Below are 18,706 nucleotides of genomic sequence, written 5' to 3' on the forward strand. Positions count from 1 at the left end.
TGCTTTGTTCTTTTAATATTAGCTATTGTTTTATCACTTTATGATGTTTTAAATTTTTTTATTGTGAATTTCTCACCTAGTAACATCCTGAATATCTTCAAAAGCAGGACTTCTTAACCTAAACAATGGCTCAGTTGTATTAGTGTGGACTCAGTTTTCATGGAGAGAAAGCATTTGAAAGCAGAGCTTTCAAGAGGTCATGCTAGCTGAAATAACATATATGATTTTGGTAGAATATAGTTTTCTAAAATCACCTCATTCTTAAGCTTTCCATAAAGACTATTTTAGTTTATTTCAACCACAGGGGTTATTTTTGTTTGCTTGAGGAAGTGTTAATATGTTACATGACTAAATAGAAAAGGATAGATGTGAAAAACTGGTGACTAATTGGGGGGAGGGGACTCAGGTGCACACCCAAGGGTCATTATAGAGTGTAAAACAACAAATTGCAATTCTCTGCAAACAACTGGAAAACAGGAGTTATAGCATCATGTATAAGAGAGAATAACAGAACTGTAAGGTGAATTCATGCCAAATAATTCATCACTTTTTGCCAAGAGAATACTACATCTTTGTTAGTGTGCCTCTTTGACATTTTCTCCCAGATTTTCTCCCTTTATATTTTCATATACATACCAATTATACAATTACACCACATAAGTTGAATTTTTAAAGTTTTCATATGCAAGTAGAAATACGTTTTGTGTATATGTGTACATACAAATATTCTAAAATCAATTACATATTTATGCTTTGTGACATTCATAGTCATGCTAAATACATACATATAATCACAAAAGTGCATTTTTTTTCAAACTGATAAAGCATATCAAAGTCAGTCGTATGAGTGTAGTCATATTTTGTGGCTTATTTTCACAAATAATCCTAAAAGGGGAAAATGAGTCACCCAAGTTCAGCTCTGGCCCTTAAAATTTTTCTTCATAGAGAAAAATCATGAAACCTAAACAGAAAATGAGGTATATATATCGAACGCTCTTTTAATTCCATTTGCTTCAGCAAGTCAACTAGAAGATTGGAACCAAGAGCCTATGAAATAGAGGCCCTCAGCACAATGAAATCAGTCTGCTATAAAAGGCGACACATGCCAGTTTCTCCTCCCCAATGGCAGATGCCACACCCTAAAGCAGACAGAAGGCACTGCAGTCTGTAAGAGAAGCACAACACAAAGCCGGCAGGACTTGGTTTTGTCTCTTAAACCACAGAGAATGCTAACATACCTTTTTAAGAGTGTCTTGCTGAAGATAAGTAGTGGCCTATTTATTCAACTTATGTTTCTCAAACACACCTTCTAAGGAAAACAGAATAAAGAGCCTCTACAGTTTCATTTAAAAACCCAGGACTTAAGCAAAATCGCAGTTGTCAGGGGTCTATTAGAAAGTGATGATGGCTTCGCATTTCACAAGAGCACAATTTAAACTATAGATCATACTTTCTATTGTGTCAGTTGCCTCATTTGTCCTCTATGGAAATTCTACAGTATTTTTTAACATAAAGTACTAGAAATCACCATGTCTATGTTTCCTAATGAGTTCCTTATTTTTACACCTCCTGCCTAAATTTCAAATATAATGACAACCTTAATAAGTCAGTCGAGCCACGAAGGAGCCAAGGAGGTGAAGGCCCAAAGCTGCATCGTGGCCTGGCTGCACCTGCAGCCGACCTCCCACTCACAGGTTGCCCCACGCCCTCGTCTTTAGCGAGAGGATTACCCATTACTTTGTTAAACATTATTTTGTGGCTACAAAAATGGAGTTAGGTTTGATTTTTTTGTTTTAGGGGTTTTTTACTCTATGAAAAATTAATATTCAAATACTCTTCCTTTTGAATAACTTTTAGGGCACTGAATAAAAGGCTCTTCAAACTTGCCCACTTAAAGAGGATTGAGCCAGACGGTAGTTTAAGAATGCCACAGTTCTGTTCTTTTTGCCTCTTCCTGGCCCATCATGCTGTTTGCTTTCAGATGAGTCCCCTTTTACTCTTCTGGTTATTTATTCGATAACTGAAACTATCACGATTCACTACCCATCATATTTCTCCGTATTCTTTACATAATTTGGAAGCAATTTAGAATAAAGCCCTGTCAAGGTTTTACAAATAAGAACTATTAAAGAATAAGGCTTTGGATACTGGCTTTCCTTTTAGATTTATGAGAAATGTGATGAATGGAGCTAATGGGATTTCCCTACTGATCTTGGTCAGGGACTATAAAGAGCACTAAACGATTGTCCTTTTCACGTCTCTGATTTAGACGATAGCAGTGAATAGCTGAGTAAATGCAAGATATGCTATATAGCATTTGATTTGAACAACTATGTAAATTTAATAGTGGCCCATAAGTTTAAGATGCAAAACAATTAGGATCTGAAAAAAACCTAGGCAAGAGATAATTTAAGTACATCTGGGGACCCTAACAGTAGCACTATTATATTTACTAAGAATATTATAGTAGGGATAACAAAACCGGATGGGGAAAGGCGTAAACTACACTTGGTTCTTTTGAACAAATGTATCTAGAATCTACTTTGTGACATTCCCTGAGAATAAAAAGATAAATATTACCTTCGCCCTCTCCTCAACAGGGGAGATAAACTCTTACCTAAAACATACTCCGGGTAGCCCAAAAACGTCGTGGAGGATCTGGCCAGGAAAGAAGCAAGTTCAGACTTCCCCACATTCCCAGCAGCTCTGCCTTGTTGGCTGCTATTTGCCAGGCACCTCACCCTCATCCTCAAACTGGCACGGCTCTGACATGATGCTGGGAACCCACCAATGTTGGAACCAGACTTCCAGGACCCTAAGTCAAGTTTACCATTCGGCTACTACAATTTCTCTCCAGAGTCCCTAGAAACATAGTAACAGGAGTGAAATAAATGATATTTATTTCCTTAACAGATTTTGGAACACTGTACTGTGTGTGTATCTTATGCAGGGCTGTCCACGTTTTGAATGATGTGTAATAAAATCTTTTCTTACAGCCTAGTTTAGAAATTTTCTTTAACTTTCAGACAAATGTGTGTTCAACGGCATTTCCTTCACTTTATTGTCAGTATTGTCCTCATTCATTTTACCATCATCAGAATCACTTATTGAGCACTTTATTGATGATACCACTCTAGTTCCTCAGAAATAAATATTTCAGAAATAAACATTTGAGGTCATTTTGTAATAATCAAAAATACAAGGGAAGTCATTTGGAGAGATAATCACCTCAATTTTGGGGGAAGATCTGAGTGATTTATCTCAAGGCCTTCTGGGTCTTTGTCAAATGCGGTAAATCCCTTCACAGTACGCATAAGCTTCTAAAATACAACTACTTTTCAAGCACAATAAATTCCAAACAATAAATAACTTAGGTGCATTAATGTAGCAAATTTGTAATATTTATTTCACCCTGTTTATCTTCAACTGCTTTGTCCCTAACTCATTAAGAGAATCAGTAGTCACCTTTAAGGGTAGATTAGGACTGACTGTTCTAAGGGCCAAAGGACTTGATTATATGCTTTTCTTAGATAAAATGACATAATTTCATTGCCTATCAATGCATTCCTCTAGAAATGCCCAAGTGGTTAAACATAATTTTTTTTCTCTAACTTAAAGCAAGTCTCTACATTGTAAAATGTTTCTATAGGACTTAAAATTCAGTGGGCTATATCTGGCATCGTCTCTGAACCCTCAGACGTCTCCTCTCAAGCTCTACTTCTCGCTGTGGTGCTGGTGACCTGCTTTCTCGGGGACCACGTGGGTTAAAGGTTTCCTTCCCAAAGCATAACCCATAAGAAGCAGTTGGGAAGGCAGCTTCTTGGCTCAACCCCATTCAGTCATTCAGCAAATAATTGCCAAGGCTTGCCTGCTCTGCACCGGCCCAGTGCTAGGCTCTGCGGACCCTGCAGTGAGGAAGAAAGAAAAAAGAAACTCCCGCACTGCCTACCAGCTCGACATTAATCAGATGATCCCACTAACAAATGCGTAAATGCGCAAAGAAAACGTGCTCTGAAGGAGAGGTGCAGGCTTGTAGGAGCGAAATAAACGAAGAAACTGACAGAGACTGGGGCCTGGGGAAAGACTTCCCGGAGGAAATGGAACTGGGGCTGAAACCCGCAAAGTGAGGAGGCGTGAACCAGGGAAAGAAGCGAAAGGGCGTCCCCGACAGCAGGAGGCCGGTGGGGCTGCGGAGCAGAGCCGGGCTGGCGCACCCGCAGCGGCCGCGGAGGTGGGGCCACCGCGCCGGGCACGCAGCCCAACTCCACCAGGGCTGGTCTCCCACGAGCTGAGCGAACTATCTGCGGCCTTTAAACCGGGGCCAGCGGGCGGGGCCGGGTGGTCCCGGGACCCACTGGCTGCTGGGAAGAGAGGCGGAGCCAGAGTGTGGGGGCGGGAGTGGGGGCGGGCCCAGGCTGGGGGCTGCTCCGCCCAGGCCCGGCCACCCTCCTGTGCTGAGGCTCCCAGTGTTTGGCGATATTAAGGAACAATAAAAGAGGATCATACAAATGACCTTTTTTTAATGTTTACAGTTTTTAAAACATTCGGCCTCAAAAACAGAAGGCGATACAAATGTGCGTCTCACGGAAAAATTAACATTTATTTAATTCACAGTGCCCCCACAAATACACAGTCTGTTAACAGATCCACGTTGAAAAACAAAAAATAGGATGAACACCTTTTCGTCTAGTCATTGTACCTCCAGAGCTAAACACATAACCCAACTTGGCAACCACACCAAAGTCTAAATTTGAGCCTTTTTGTACATGGCTCTCCCACCTGTCTTGTGCACATGAGAAGATGGAAGCAGGAGGCACCATGAGGACAGAGATAAGTGAACCAACTCGAGTCCACCATTTAAGAATGGGCGAATTTTTCACTGATCAAGGGGTCTCAGCCAAGGCTTACTTGCCACTCACTGAGTCTTGACACTGGACTTAGTCTGCTGGAGGATGGGGTGTCTTTTTCTAACTGGCACAAAGCATCAAACATGCTTGCAGTGGCCCTACATGGGAGAGAGGTCGAGGCGAGAACATAGGAGGACTTGGTAATAAGTCAGTCACGAGGGTGAGGAAATGGACCAAATTTCCTATCTCTCACTTCTTTTTCATCCCACCCCCTCCTGGTCTACACCAACGATGAAGCAACTGGAAACTCCAGCTTCTATCCTACCACCCTGTCTGTCCACTTCAGCCTATCTATCTATCCTACCCACTTTTCTCTATACCACCCCCAATCTACCATGCTGATAAGCCAACTCTGTTCATAATAGAATCTTAGACCTAAAAAGAGCTTAGAAGTTTTAAGAAGCTGAGGGAAACTTCTCAGAACCATACAGGGCAAAAAAAAAAATTTTTTTTGGCCACGCCCACAGAATGAGGAAGTTCCTGGGCCAGGGACTGAACCTGTGCCACACTATGACAACAATTCTTAACCCAGTGTGCCTTAATCCACAAGTGTGATATTTTGTGATATAAGAGCCTTCTCTCTTATCTAGGAATTTGTGACTTTGAGACGATCCATAGAAAACTCTTTGAAAGAAATAAACCAAATAAGTTGACACCCAACCCCTAAGTTACAATTTGCCTCCTTCCCAGAGCCTCCTGTTTACACAGAGCCAGGGAGTGTCATGTTTGTTGTCATTCATCTAAAGGACACCTCTCTCCAGTATGGCTGCTTATCCTCTGGAGTTATGCAGTGTGACTGCCCTGCTTCTTCTCCATCTGCCAGAGGCCAGAGCTATCACTTGCAGCGCCTGAAAAGGAGCATGGGAAGAAAGCAGAAGCCCAGGCTGGGAAATGCCCAGACCTGGGCAGTATCCTTGTGTCATGACCTGGCTTTCTGCCACCTTTCCACAGGTGCAAACCTTGCGGCAAACTACCTTTAGTGTCTGGAGGAGGAAAGGGGGAGAGGCCAGCCTTGGGAGTCGGTGCTCCCAGGAGGCAATGTTTGGAGCACACAGCCTGCACTGCCTTCTCCCTCACACCCCTCTTTAAGGATAGGGCACGGGTCTAAAAAAGGGAAAACCTCAGGTGGAAAAGGTTGTATTTAATCAACAAACCAAGCCACTTCTGGGCTGCGGTTTTATAATTATTATTACTTGGAGTTCCCGTCGTGGCGCAGTGGTTAACGAATCCGACTAGGAACCATGAGGTTGTGGGTTCGGTCCCTGCCCTTGCTCAGTGGGTTAAAGATCCGGCATTGCCATGAGCTGTGGTGTAGGTTGCAGCCGCGGCTCGGATCCCGCGTTGCTGTGTCTCTGGCGTAGGCCGGTGGCTACAGCTCTGATTCAACCCCTAGCCTGGGAACCTCCATATGCCGCAGGAGCGGCCCAAGAAATAGCAACAACAACAACAACAAAAGACAAAAAAAAAAAAAAAAGTATTATATTTGATTTACATTGTTCTGTCAATTTCTGCTATACAGGAAAGTGACCCGGCCACATATATATGTTATATATATATGTCTTTTTCTCATGTTATCTTTCATCATGTTCTATCAGAAGTGATTGGAAATAGTTCCCTGTGCTATATACAAGTGTTTTTTCCTTTTTTTAATTTTGTATCAGAGTATAGTTGCTTTACAGCATTGGGTCAATTTCTGCTGTACAGCATAGTGACCCAGCCACACATGTACATATATTCCTTTTCACATACCGTCTTCCTTCATGGTCTGTCCCCAGAGATGACATAGCTCCCTGTGCTGTACAGTAGGACCTCATTGCTTATCCATTCCAAATGTAACAGTTTGTTTAAGTGGGCTCATGAACACCTGTTTTTTGTTTGTTTGTTTGTTTTTAAGTCTACATTTCTCAGATCCCATGGAGGTAGGTGTGTCCATGTGTTTAAGAGAGCTGTGGGGCTGGCTTAGTTACTATCTATCTCCAGACTTGGTTTATGAGAGAGAAAAATAAACCTTTAATTGTTTAAACTACTGATTTTTATTTTATTTTATTTTTTCCTCTTTTTGTCCAGTGGGAAACAAAATCGAAACCTGATATAGAGTGGTATGGTTTCTCATATAATTCTTGCAACAACCCTTTGAGGGTTCAGTAAACTTCCAGCCTTGATTTCCTCCTATGTAAAATAATAGTAACTACTTCCCCGGGCTTCTGAGGATTAGATGAAATAATCCCTGCAAAGCTCTGAACACAGTGCCTGGCACAGGGAAGTATTTGACACTATTCTTTATCTTACTAAGGACCGTTTATCTCTCTAGCTGGATCATCATTTCCTTAGTGACAAAGTCTCTCTCTTCAATTTTTCTTCCGTCTTCCACAATGCTCCAAACAATCCTGCACCCACGGCGGGCTCCTAGAACTTAACTGTTGGAGGATCTCTGTGGCTGAACACAAATGTGCAAATAAAATTATTTACCTGCTTGTTCAAATTAAGCAACGATAACTTTTTATGTGATTACCCTTTAAAAATAAAGACAAGATTCCTAATTTCATTTTTTATTTGCCTCAAGGTGTGGGGAAATGGTTTTAAAAAGTCAGGTCTACCTATTTGTCTGCTTTCCCATTCCCTTCTCTAGGTAAGACTTCATGATTCCTGTTGGCTAAAGGAGCATCGGGTGGCATGAGAATTGTAACTGGAGAGGGCATTACAGAGTTGCTTTGAGCATGTTTAATGCTGAAGCACATCACTGTTAGTCTCAGTCTGTACTAGCTTAGCATGGCACTTGTTTATAAACAACACGATTATTAGTGCCGATACTATGAGATTGGTTTCCCACTGACCCCAACAGAAACAATACAAAAACTCACCCTTTTCTATGGCATAGTAAAACTCCTGTGGTTTTTGAAACCAGACCAAGAATACATGTAGAAAAGCCCATGGATTATTTTAAGTGAACTTATTTTTTTAATCTCATTAATTTTTCACCATATGCTGTTTATTTTTTATTCCTGCATAGGCTGAAAAATGAAAATAAACCAGCCACTATGCTTCATTTGGGGCACATTGTTACAAGGGTGACATGCACAAACGCTGGGCAGTTTGGAGAAAAGCAAAGATGATTAAGGATGTTTTTGAAGAGGACTTATTGGAAAAGATTTTTTTTTAAGCTCTATATGTTCATTAACAAAAAAATCCAGGAGGCAAACAGGAAAACTGTTTCCCACCTTGCGAAAAGAGTGTTACCTTGAGGGGTTTCCCAATCTGTAGAAAGAAGCTGGATGCACCTCCCAGTTTCACATCTAGGGCTTTTGTGAGTGTTTGGCAACTTACTTAACTTTGTTGTGCAGTAGATTTAATGTGAAACACTAAATATCTACTTTGTAGGACTTAGGGGATAAGAATTAAATGAGAGGATATATGTAAAGCATTTAACATATTCCCTGGAATTAAACAGGTAAACACGAGAGAGAGAGAGAAAGAGTGTGTGTGTGTGCATGCGCTTTAATTTCTAAAAAGAATAGGTGTCTGGTGTGTGATTTCAGAAAAACCAGGTATACTCCACTCAACCTCAAACATTTCTATTACCTAATTAAAATTTCTCCATTAAAGGTTTACGGAATTGTTCCTTTCTCTAAAGGCTTTGAGGAGTTCCCTGGTAGCCTTGCTATTAAGGATTAGGCATTGTCAGTGGTGTGGCTTGGGTTCCATCCCAGGCCTGGAAACTTCCTTATGCCATGGGCACGGCCAAAAACTTAAAAATAAAAAATAAATAAATAAAGGCTTTGCTCCCCATCAAAATACAAATATGCTTCTAACAAGTAATACCTTAAGCTTTTTTTTTTTTTTTTTTTTTGGTCTTTTTGTCTTTGTTGTTGTTGTTGCTATTTCTTGGGCCGCTCCCGCGGCATATGGAGGTTCCCAGGCTAGGGGTTGAATCGGAGCTGTAGCCACCGGCCTACGCCAGAGCCACAGCAACGCAGGATCCGAGCCGTGTCTGCAACCTACACCACAGCTCACGGCAACGCCGGATAGTCAACCCACTGAGCAAGGGCAGGGACCGAACCCGCAACCTCATGGTTCCTAGTCGGATTCGTTAACCACTGCGCCACAACAGGAACTCCAATACCTTAAGCTTTTATCAGTCATTTATACCTTATGATAAAAATATTTCAGATCCATGCATGAAGGCCTGCTTTGATGCAGAAGAAGAGGGGATGAGAAGGAGGCTATGAGGACAAGAGAGAAGATGAGAAGACGCAGGAGCCACTGCAGTGCATGGGGAGGCTGCAGTGCATGGGGACAAATTCTGTTTACTGCAGAATTCTGTTATCCTCAGAAAGAGCACAGCATAAGTGGCTGAACATATGAAAAGGAAAGCACATCTGGCATTTCCAGATGGCTCAGTGGGTTAAGGATCCAGCACCATCACTGCTGTGGCTCAGGTCACTGCTGTGGCATAGGTTTGATCTGTGGCCCTGGAACTTCAGCAAGCCTTGTGAACAGCCAAAACAAAACAAAACAAAACAAAAAAAGGGGTGGGGGAGTATATTTGAATGTTGAAGAAGTTATGTTTTCCATCCTAAGAACTCGGGCTTGTGGATCTTCAACCCATCCCTAAAGCCTGGACTCCCAACATCTGTCACTGCTCTGTTAGAGCTGACCCTTGGTACATCAAGGTAGGCACTGATTGGGGGGCTGAGGGGAACCGCCGTAGGGGGGTGCATTTCTAGGCCAAAGTTCATTCCATGATTCTGTGGCTTCAGAGGACCGCATGACGTAGAACGCTTACTTTGGAGGTGATAATTAAGCAGTGAATCACCTACACAACAAAAGAACACCGGTATTAAAGCCGGTGGGAAGGGAGGCGTGAGGGGCGTGGCTGGCCCCGAGGTCTCTGGAAGCCCTGCCCTCCTGTCCGGGCTGCGCTGGTCTGGCTGCTGTGCTGAGGACTTGTGGGTGCTTGGAGCTGAGAAGTTGCCTCTTCTTGGGTACAGTGGAAAAGAAGACAAAGAGGGAGGAAAGAAACTGGAAGGGAAGGGAAAGGGGGAGAAAAAGAGGGAGGGTTGGGAGAAGGACCACAGGCGGACTTCTAGAGACAGTCAGACATTTTGTTACTAGACATCTCACTAGGTCCGGAAAAAACAATGTTGCAAGTTGCAATTTATCCTTTGACACATTTATCACTAACTGTCCTAGACCATCTTACTAATGTGAGATAATTCACGGAGGTCATAAAAATTTTAGGTTAAAGGTTAAAACTTTAGAATAACCTTTCATGCTGACTTTCCATGGAAGGTAAATTCCAAGGAGTATAAATTCCCTGGAGAGTTGGTCCACCTGCCTCCATTTTATTTCATAATCCCTGCCATATTCTGATTTTTAACCTTACCTGGCCACTGGAAAAATTTCATCTCCAATTTTTTTTTTTTTTTCTTTTGGCTGCACTCATGGCATATGGAAGTTCCTGGGCCAGAAACTGAATCCAAGCAGCAGCTGTGACCTATGCAACAGCTGTGGCAATGCTGGATCCTTAACTCTCTGTGCCAAGCAGGAGCTCCCTTATCTCCAATTTCTATTTTCTTCCAGGAAAACCCACTTATCTTTTCTCAGCTTTCCTCAGCTTCAATCTTTTGGAAACACACACACACACACACGTATGTAGGTACGTACATACATACATACATACATACATAGAAACCTGAAGGATGGTGTTCTGTGATCTTCATTCTGCTGCTTATTAAAGTTGGGGGAGGTTGGAGTTCCTGTCATGGCACAGTGGAAACGAATCTGACTAGTAACCATGAGGTTATGGGTTCGATCCCTGCCCTTGCTCAGTGGGTTAAGGATCCAGCATTGCCACGAGCTGTGGTGTAGGTCTCAGATGCAGCTCAGATCTGTCGTTGCTATGGCTGTGGTGTTGGCGGGATGCTATAGCTCTGATTCAACCCCTAGCATGGGAACCTCCATATGCTGCAGGTGCAGCCCTAAAAAGCAAAAAATAAATAAAGTTGGGGGAGGTCTATTTAGATCATCTAAACTCTTCTAAGTGCCAAGTAGCAATGAAAAGATTCAAGGGTGTGGATGGGATGGGAGTTTTGAGGACATGTGATAGAGTCTGAGACCTGAAAGAAGCACGTACTGGCGCAGACTTCAACTTCCTGACCTGCAAAAGGAGATGAAGGAACCAGTCAGTGGGTACTCTAATGGCTCTTTAAGTCTCATAATTGTTTTCCTCCTTCTCTGACTTCCTGAGACCATCCTATCCCAAACTTCTATGCTTTCTCTTTTTCCATCACCAGCTTCTTTTCTTCTTAGCTGCCAGCTCCTAACCCTGAGGATGCACCTGCTCCTGCTTCCCTGAGGCCAGCCGGCTCACCACGGTGACCCTGGGGACAGCCTTGCCTTGGTCAAGATGGCACTCTCTCTGCCTGATTCACTTTTGCTGGTTCCTTTCTCTGAGCCTTGTGCCCTTCATTCGGCTGAATGTCCAGCCACTTCCTCCAGAGTCTGGCTCACTATTCACCTACACTGAGGCGTTGTCCCTGATGAATTACATTTCTAATCACTTGCCCTACCGGACTCTCTCATACCTCTCTGCCTTTACTTTCTATTCTCTTTCTTACTGCTTGCTCAAGAACTATTGTCTTTAAAAGTTCAGCCCAAACATCACTCCCTTTGTGAAGCCTCCTGATCACAGTTCCCACTAGTGAAACAGTCACCTATGAGCTATGCAACTGTGGACATCACTGTTTTAGTCTTGTTTATATTATGATATAAATTTTTGTGAATTTTCATGTCTTCATCCCTAGACTGAGTGTTCCGGAAGGGCACCCTAGATTTTTTTAAATGTCCAGGGCCTAATTTAGGACCCAGTGCTCCATTAGTGTTTGTTGACTGTGTGAATGACCGCTGCAACCTATCAGAGTGATAATAGGGCAAAATCCCCTCCCCCTGGCATGGTACTAAAATGACTGATATACTTGAGCTCCTCTGGTGCTTCCTGAGGAGCCACAAAGTCCCATGCATGAGAAAGTATCCTTAGTAATCAGTCCATTATCTAGGGAAATTAAGCAGAATCCTTCTCAGGTCAGGACGTGGGCGGCGATTTCAAAAGATCACCCAACAGAACCACGTTATTGCAAAATAAGTGCCAGCCACTCTGCTCTGAATGCACTTCATAGTGGCTGGTGCAGGAACGTGAGGTGAGACAACCTCCATCCAGCATCAACATCTTGGAGCTGGAGAACCTTTCACATCAAGACCTCCTCAGGGTCCCTACTTAACAAATGAGGAATTTTGCTTTGGGACAATATGTAACAAGAGTCAAAGATGGAGGAACAGATATCATGGATGTTTCCGTGATGCACAGCTGTTACTGTGAGGGGCGGTGTCTGGAATAACATGAAGGAAATGAGATTTCATGGAGAGGAGCTTTTTTTTTTTTTTTTTTTTTAGCTGCATCTGTGACCTCCACCACAGCTCATGGCAACGCCGGATCCTTAAGCCACTGAGCAAGGCCAGGGATCGAACCTGCATCCTCATGGATACTAGTCAGATTCATTTCCACTGGGTCACAAGGGGAACTCTGAAAGGAGCTTTTAACTAGCATGAAAGAAGACTTTGGGCCCACCCTGCAGACTTAGGGTTTTTTTTTTTTTTTTAGTGCTATAACTAAAATATATGGTTGTAAGATCTTTCTCACTATAATGCCAAAGAGCCCAAGATTATTAAAATTATTAGATACAGTTACTAAATATTTCTTTCTACTACAGCAAAATAAAATCATTAGCATGGTTGACCTACAACTAGGCTGATCATAGCTGAGTTGCAATATATTATCAACTTTGGTTTAACTTGGATTTTTTTTTTTTCTTTCTAGTATAAGATGCTAGTTATTTTAAGACATGCAGTCATGGCCTTATAATAGTCTGTCAAGATCTGATTTTATTTCCTTGTTTTGAAAAGTTTTAAACGTCTAAGTTTGGGGAACTATATGTATATATATCATAGTCTCAGGAAAAGCGTTTCAGTTAGCTTCTGGCAGGCTCCATGTGGAAATCCCCCAGTAAGGGTGGCAGGGCCTCAAGTGGAGCGGGAATGTTCTCTCCAGGACAGAAAGGCAGACGTTATACTACACCCAGGGCTCCGTGTCGTCATCTGTTCCTCTAGTCCTGAGCACCAGTATCCCCTATGTCCATAAAAACCCTGAGCCTTCTCCAGCAGTTTTCTCAAAGCCACTTCTAATGACCAGAGTACAAATGAGAAAAATACAAGGTAGGAAAGGATGTACCCTTCCATACCCACACTCACTGAAAATAAAACTTATTGGCGATCACCTGTGCTCCTCCACAGACCTCAGTCACTCTGGCAGAGGCCTCCAGGCAACAACTCTCAAGTTATTCCTGTTCTTGGTCTGCTAATTGTACGACAAGTCTTCAGAAATTCTTCCCACCGCATCCCACCTGCCACAGGTAATACACAAGAGGCAGCAGCCAGAAGGCTGTGCTCTCTTTCCTCACAAAATATTCGGATCTATGGCATTTAAAGGGGAAAAAAAAAAAAAAAAAAAAAGGAAGGGAGAAGGCTCATTTCAAATAATAAAACATTACTTAGTGAGGGTTTTTATGAAAGTACAATTCACCTTTGATGCTCAAAGAGCAGTCATTGGCTAAAGGGGGTGGGGTTGGAACAATTGGCAGATTTCAAAAGCTCTGGCCAGATGTTTTAGCCTGGACATCCACTCCCCTTGGCTGCTGGTCCTCCAGGGCTCTGCTGTGCCTGGTAACTGAGATCAGTTCTTCATTTTGTTCATCAGTCTTGCTAACTACATCCTTATCTTGCTTCCTGGGATTGGGTCCCAGATACTGAATCCTGCCTGTTGTTCTATCCTTCTGAGCTGGGAGCTCTGCTTTGTTCCTAGCACTGTGGCAGGTTTATCTTTCCACCCTCCCTTGGCACTGAAATCTGGTCCCTCAACCCTTGGCTCATTGTGGCCTTGGTGTCCGCTGACAACTGTATCTGGTGCTTCCCATCTGCCTGGGTTGCTGAATATGAGCGTCCTCCTTACTGAACACTCCCTAACTGCTACTGCATCCCAGAAATGCTGGAGTAACTAGACAGTGACAGCGACAGTGAGTGTTTGCTGTGTGACAGGGCAAGGTGCATCCACATGCGCCATCTAATTTGATCTTCATCAAGGTCCTATGAGGTAGGCATAAAGATAAGGATCCTGAAAAACGTGAAGTAAAATAACTTGCTTAAACACATGCAACCAGTAAAGGGAGAATCTGGGGATGGACACAAGTATGTCTGGCTCTAACTGGAGTCTGGTTCACATTTTAGGGAAGTCCTGGGGCCAGTGGCCACGCTTTCCAGACCTAGGGGAAGCCTGAATAGTTGCACCTCTCCCAATGTCCCAGGCTGAACTGGGTTCTGCAGTTTCTGCCCAAATGAATAGATGGGTCACGTCCCAGGATTGGACACGGCCAAGCTGTTCTGATCTACAGTATTTCCATGCACGCTTCACTCACAGCACAGAAACCATTCTCCTTGCTTCTTCTAGCTTGGCACTACCAATAATTTGGAATGGGAAATGCTACATTTATGAAGAAATAATTTATATTTAGTAAGACTTATTAGGTTTTTACCTTTCCCACTTTAGTTGCCTTCCCTCCTTCCTCCCTCCTTCCCTCCCTATTTCATATTTTCATCCCCTCTTTAGGATTTCCTCTTTCTTTTTCTTTTTTGCTTTTTAGGGCCACACCCGTGGCACATGGAGGCTCTCAGGCTAGGGGTCCAATTGGAGCTACAGCTGCTGGCCTCCACCACAGTAACAGCAACATGGGATCCAAACCACATCTTTGATCTACACCACAGCTCACCAGCGACACTGGATCCTTAACCCATTGAACCTGCATCCTCATGGATACTAGTCAGACTCATTTCCACTGAGTCACGATGGGAACTCCCAGAATTTCAATTTTTTTTAACCTTTAAATTAAAAAAAAATTGGTACATATATATTGGCAAGTGATTTAGAGAAAGATATTGTTTGAGCTTTAGTAATTTAGAATTAGAGATCATTTGAATAAGGGCGAGGTAAGTAAGTATATTCATGGAAAGAATGAAGAGAAATTAAAAATCATTAGGCACAGACACCTACATCCCCAGCAGTCTCCTTCAAACACACATACACACCCACCACCCAGATATACCCAGAAACAAACATATAAAATATCATTAGGAAATTGAAACTATGGGCATTTAAAAAGTTATCAGTCCAACAATCTGAAGGATACTTGAATTTAAAGATAATACCAGGATTAAATACCAGATTGAAGGGTAGAGATGGAAGTGAGAAATATTTTCTATATGGAAGCATAAAACAACTAATGCTTGTTATTATAGAACATCGAGCCTTTCCTGATTGACACCATTTCCTGTTCCATTTATTGCATTTACTTGAAGAAATTTTAAAAGCATTAAAAATACTCAGGCTTTAGATGATCTTAGATTCATTTTCCTCAGTTAGTCTGAATTGGTGACATTTCGTTGTAATGCATTCTAAAGTCAAATATGAAATAATTTTAGAACTTTGTGTGTCTTCTCCCCCTGCTTCACATAGACAGTTAAGAGTAGAATAATTTCTGAACTGTATGGGAATATGATAACCTAATCTAGCTTTTTTTTTGCTTTTTTAGGGCCACACCCACATCATATGGAGGTTCCCAGGCTAGGGGTCAAATCAGAGCTACAGCTGCTGCCTACACCACAGCCACCAGCAGTGCAGGATCCGAGCTGCATCTGCAACCTACACTACACCTCACAGCAATGCCAGATCCTTAACCTACTGAGTGAGGCCAGGGATGGAACCTGCAACCTCATGGTTCCTAGTTGGATTCATTTCCACTGCACCACGACGGGAACTCCCCTAATCTAGTTTTCATTAAACTCTCTTTTCAAAATTGAAATCGTTTAATAATATTTTCAACTAATAAACGTATTCCTTAGTCATTGTATAAATTCTGGACAATAAAAGTAAGGCTTTCAAGAGTTCCCGTCATAATGAATCTGACTAGCATCCATGAGGACACGGGTTTGATCGCTGGCCTCACTCATTGGGTTAAGAATCCGGAGTTGCCCTGAGCTTCGGTGTAGGTTGCCAGACATGGCTAGGATCTTGCGTTGCTGTGGCTGTGGTGTAGGCCAGCAGCTGCAGCTCTGATTCGACCCTTAGCTTGGGAAGCTCAATATGCCACAGATGTGGCTCTAAAAAGCAAAAAAATTTTTTTTAAATTAAAAAAAAATAAAAGCAAGGCTTTCATAGAAAATCAAAATCACCTGTAATCCCACTCGATGGAGACTATTTATTCAAATATAAGGCAAATTTGGGTGTAAATCAAGGCTTTTTCGACTACTTCTGGTTCAGCCACATGAGGGACTGATGCAGACACTCTTCTGTAATAAACACATTAATATTTTGAATAAAATATAATCAAACAAATAAAGATATATTTGTAGATATTTGAGCCAGAAAAGAAGAGAATAAGCAGATTTGAAATAGGACCAAATTGGGCTCCTGGAAATAGAAGATTAATTCATCCAAATTAAAAACTCAATGAATAAATCATCATGTAAAATAGTCAACTGAGGAGTTTCCATCGTGGTGCAGTGGAAACGAATCCAACCAGGAACCATGAGGTTTCGGGTTTGATCCCTGGCCTTGTTCAAAGGGTTAAGGATCCTATGTGGCCGTGAGCAGTGGTGTAGGTCGCAGACGCAGCTCGGATCTGGCGTTGCTGTGGCTCTGGCTTAGGCCAGCAGCTACAGCTCCAATTCAACCCCTAGTCTGGGAACCTCCATGTGCCGCGGGTGTGGCCCTAAAAGGACAAAAGACTAAAATAAAATAAAATAAAATAGTCAACTGAAAAATAGATAAGCAACGAGGATATATTGTACAGCACAGAGAAATATAGCCATTATATTGTAATTATTTTGAATGAAACATAATTTATAAAATATTGAATCTCTGTTGTACACTTGAAACTAAATTGTAAATCAATTATACTTCAATAAAATATCATTAAATTGATAACATCATAAATTCAGATGTAATTGATAACATCACAAATTCAGATACAACAGAAATTTAAGATAAGGAAATGCTATTAATTAACTTTATGCTAATAAAATTTAAAAATTAGAAGAAAACATGCTAATTTCCAGAAAAATGTATATTGATTTTGGATCTATCTTGCTAAACTCTCTTATTAATTTTAATTTCTGTGTGGATAATTTTTGGGTTTCTGTGAAAAATAATTATATAACACATAAATTGTAACAATATTTTTCTTCTCCCACTATCTCTTTGAATGTTTCTGCAACCTTCTCTCTGGAATGCCTCTCAGCAGTATTCTGGGGAATTCCTAGTGTTGCAGCAAGTTAAGGATCTGGCATCGTCACTGCTGTGGCTCTGTTAGCAGCTGTGGCAAGAGGTCAGTCCCTGGCCCCAGAACTTCTATATGCCAAGGGCGCAGCCACAGGAAAAAACTATACTGAGATGTCTCAATGTATCTTCCATGTCTCATAATCACCCCTTAATATTTCCATCTTGTTATCTCTGTGTGGCATTTTGGGTGACTCATTCAGATCTTTTAGTTGACTGTTTTTCCTGCATCCCATAATGTATCTTCTGTATAACAAATGAGATGAGAGGTAATAACACATACATATAAAAACAAACACTGATAAGATACTTGAGATACTTACGATGTACACCCCTTCAATCACATCATATAAAAGATCAGCTCCAGGTGAATTAATGGACTACATGTGAAATAAAAAACTATAAAAATTAGACTTCGATATAGGAGAGTACTTTTATGATCTCACTTTCTTAAACAAGAAAAAAAAAATGAAAACCACAGAGAAAAAATTGACAAATTGGCTACATTAAAAATAATAATATTGGGGTGTTCCCGTCATGACTCAGTGGTTAACGAATCCAGAACCATGAGGTTGCGGGTTCGATCCCTGGCCTTGCTGGGTAGGTTGAGGATCCAGCATCGCTGTGAACTGTGGTGTAGTTTGCAGACGCAGCTCGGATCCCGCGTTGCTGTGGCTGTGGTTAGGCCGGTGGCTACAACTCTGATTCGACCCCTAGCCTGGGAACCTCCATATGCTGTGGGAGCAGCCCTAGAAATGGCAAAAAGACAATAATAATAATAATAGTAATAATAATAATAATAATAATATTGGAGTTCTTCTGTGGCACAATATGGATATGGTGCAGCTTGAGTCTCTGTTGTGGCATAGGTTTGATCCCGGCCTAGGAACTTCTGCATGCTGCAGGTGTGGCCAAAAACCAAAACAAAACAGGGGTTCCCACTGTGGCTCAGCAGATGATGAATCTGACTAGCATCCAGGAGGACACAGCTTCTATCCCTGGCTTGCTCAGTGGGTTAAGAATCCAGCATTGCCGTGAGCTGTGGTATAGGTCACAGATGCAGCTTGGATCCTGCATTGCTGTGGCTGTGGTGTAGGCCAGCAGCTACAGCTCCGATTAGACCCCTAGCCTGGGAACCTCCATATGCCAAGGGTACGACCCTAAAAAAGCAAAACAAAACAAAATTAATAATATCAATTTAGCAAAAGACACCATAATGAAAATGAAGTGACCAGCTACAGACTGGGAGAAAATAGTTACTAAATATATAATTGTCAAGATATTAGAATCCTGCATATGTAAAGAGTTATTACAAATCAACAAGAAAAAAAAGGCAAACCAATTTTTAAAGCTGTCTAAA

The sequence above is a fragment of the Sus scrofa genome, chromosome 1 (assembly GCF_054392235.1).
Source record: "Sus scrofa isolate SSC_HxYL_T2T_F1_AM1 chromosome 1, Sscrofa_HxYL_maternal_Yorkshire_Landrace_v2.0, whole genome shotgun sequence".
In the NCBI taxonomy this organism is placed as follows: domain Eukaryota; kingdom Metazoa; phylum Chordata; class Mammalia; order Artiodactyla; family Suidae; genus Sus; species Sus scrofa.